We start from the raw sequence: 2,964 nt of genomic DNA on the forward strand, positions 1-2,964 counted from the left end.
TTTCTAACCACTACAAAAGGGCTGCCACAAACATTCGTGCACATACAGGTCCCTTTCCCTTCTTTATAATCTCTTTGGGATATAATCCCAGTAGTAACACTGCTGGATCAAAGGGTATGCACAGTTTGATAACTTTTTGAGCATAGTTCCAAACTACTCTCCAAAATGGTTGGATTCGTTCACAACTCCACCAACAATGAATCAATGTCCCAGTTTTCCCACATCCCCTCCAACAATCATCATTATTTTTTCCTGTCATTTTAGCGAGAAGACCCTACTTTCTTTAGCCTCCATGTTGTGGGTAATTCAGGCCAAGAGAAAGGTTTTGTCCTGAATAATAGCTGGGTAGCTTTCTCCCGGGGAAGGTGGTTCCTATGATTTATGATGTCCCCAATTTGTCTTGGCTCATATGTGCTATTTCTCTGAGGGTGTATCTCAGTCGCGCCAAAATATCAGGTCAATTTCTTCTGGAGGAAGAACTTCTGGGGTTCTAGCCATTAATTTGCTTTACTCAGGCAAGTCAGTCTTATTGTGACTCGGTTTTATCACTTGTAAAATGCAGTTGAATGAAATAATCTCTACAGGTCTTCCCAAATCTAAAATTCTACCCTATGGAACCTTGGAGTCAGTGGCCCCCTCCTGACATGAGGGATCTCAGTATGGATTTTTTTTTTTGAGGGAGGGGAGAAATCACACTGCTCTCATCCCAAGGCAACAACATCAACTGGCCTTCCCTTCCTGAAAGTACCAGCTTCTCTTAAAAACATTCAGGGACAAAGCAACAATTATAGAACAAATTTTACTTAACAAGTAACAAGTAACAAGGCAACAAATCAATTAGTGTCTATTAAGTATGGGTTGTGCACTGTGTTAAATTAAGGACACAAAGAAAAGTAAAAATTGATACTATCCTCAAGGAGCTCATAGTCTAGTTGGAGAGACAACAGGCAACCAACTCTGTGACATAGGAAGCACATACAGGGTAAATAAAAGAAACCTCAGAAGGAATATGGAGGGTTTTTTAATGCAATAAAACACAGTATTAACCAGCATGCAAGTCTTTATAAAGCCATGAGATGACCAATTGCTTTCAAATAGGTCACCATATGTATTGTCCAGGGCTTGCTTCTCCAATGCTCAGTTCTTTTCTAGTCTTATCATCCCAGCCTCCCATCTTCTTCTTGTATGATCTCTCATATAATATTGCCTCCTAAAGGGAAAAAAAGACTGGGAATGGAGAAGGGGCAGAATGAACAGAAGCACTTGTGCTAAAGAATACATACTTCACAGATGAATATTCAATCTTAATGGTGCTAGGGCAGATGCCTTCAGATTATTCAATTTGTACTTTTATAGAAATATTCCTTTGAAACTCATTCTCCAAACTCAAGAAGCCATTCTCTTAATTCAAGAATACCAATGTACCATTCGGTCCACTCATCTGTTATTCAATTTCTATGGCACAAGCTCCATCATACTTGCACAGGACTCTAGAAACCCTTCCCATTCCCAGAATTTAATGCACTGTGGTTTGGGGGCAGTAGGCATTCAACCCCTTGCTTCAAAACCTGATGCAATGTAATTATTTGCTCACAAAACAAGAGTGTGACATATCAAATTATCAGTAAAAGACATTTAAAGAAAACAGGGTAGCCAGTTACAAAGCTGATATTGAATTAAACAGCCACACTCTCTTCTTCTCATGTATTTCCCAGGTAGCATTGGAATCAATTCCTTATTAACTGCTCTGTCTCCATAATGCAGAGGGAGAAACAAATATTATCATTTACAGCATGGCTTCAGCACAGGAACCAGGGATGGTTACTTTCACTCAACATGGGAGCTGGAGAGTATTATAGAGGGGGACTGATGCTCCTTCCGGTGGGGACTATATCATCACTGGAGCCCAGAACACCATTTCTATTTTTCTTTTCTAACCCACCTCCCTATTTTCCCTAAGCACACATCCCAACTATTATGATGCTTTGTCCGGCATCTTTAAAAATGCACAGTCTTCTGAGGGATGTAGTCCTCACAGAGAGCATGAGACCCATGCTTCCTACCACATTGCCTTTTATTCTTAAATAACCAGCTCATTTCTATTTCTAGTTATATTTATCTCAATGATGGTGTTTTTTTTTTTTAAAAAAAAACTACTTCATTTGTAACATGCTTTAGTTAACTTTTATATACAAATTATCTGAAGGAGGGAAAGATATAAATAAAGGCATAGAAACACAGGAACATAGAAATGAGTTCAAATCTGGCCTCAGACATTTAACACTTCCTAGCTATGTGACCCTAGGCAAGTCACTTAACCCCAATTGCTTTAGTAAAACAATAATAATAATAATAATCTACTATTCCCAAAAATGAACTGAAAGAATATATCAATCATTGTGCTTATTCTTCCAATATATTAAAATCTTTATATGGGCCTGCTAAACATAACTCTAGGGTATAGTTGATTAAGGTATTAGTAGGGAACATTCAAGTTTTTGCAAGTGAAATTCAATAATAGACTACATATTTACCATTTCACAACGAATTGAAAGATGTGGAGAATCCAAGATACCACTGCATTTATTGTTGAAAAAGCATTTGAAAAATTGCACATATTTAATCTATGTCAGATTATTTGCTGTATTGGGGAAGGGGTAAGTAAGGGAGGAAAGGAGAAAATTTGAAACACAGTCTTACAAAAATAAATGTTGGAAATGATTTTTACATGTATTTGGAATAATCAAATACTATTGAGAAGAAAAAGCATTTGATTCACCAGACAAAACATCACATTTCAGTCTCTTTTATAACAAGGTATCTATTCGTGCATCAAAGTCATTCAAGATTCATAGAAAGACATAATATAGAGATAACCTGTTCATTGATTTTCTGACTATAAACAATAAGCAAGGTAGAAAACAGAAATTTGTGTTTGCCTAAAATGTCCTCTGTTGTAATAGA

The 2,964-nt window shown here is 37.0% G+C and overlaps 1 long non-coding RNA gene across 1 annotated transcript; it reads right to left on the reverse strand.

Moving 5' to 3' along the window:
• Window positions 1–1,042: 1,042 nt before the first annotated feature.
• Window positions 1,043–1,526, reverse strand: LOC116422988. Its single transcript, XR_004233478.1, has 2 exons — window positions 1,284–1,526; window positions 1,043–1,227 (listed from the first exon to the last, which is right to left on the reverse strand). It is a non-coding gene; the product is annotated as an uncharacterized LOC116422988 (long non-coding RNA).
• Window positions 1,527–2,964: the final 1,438 nt, after the last annotated feature.

Source organism: Sarcophilus harrisii, chromosome 3, assembly GCF_902635505.1.
Source record: "Sarcophilus harrisii chromosome 3, mSarHar1.11, whole genome shotgun sequence".
NCBI classification, from domain to species: domain Eukaryota; kingdom Metazoa; phylum Chordata; class Mammalia; order Dasyuromorphia; family Dasyuridae; genus Sarcophilus; species Sarcophilus harrisii.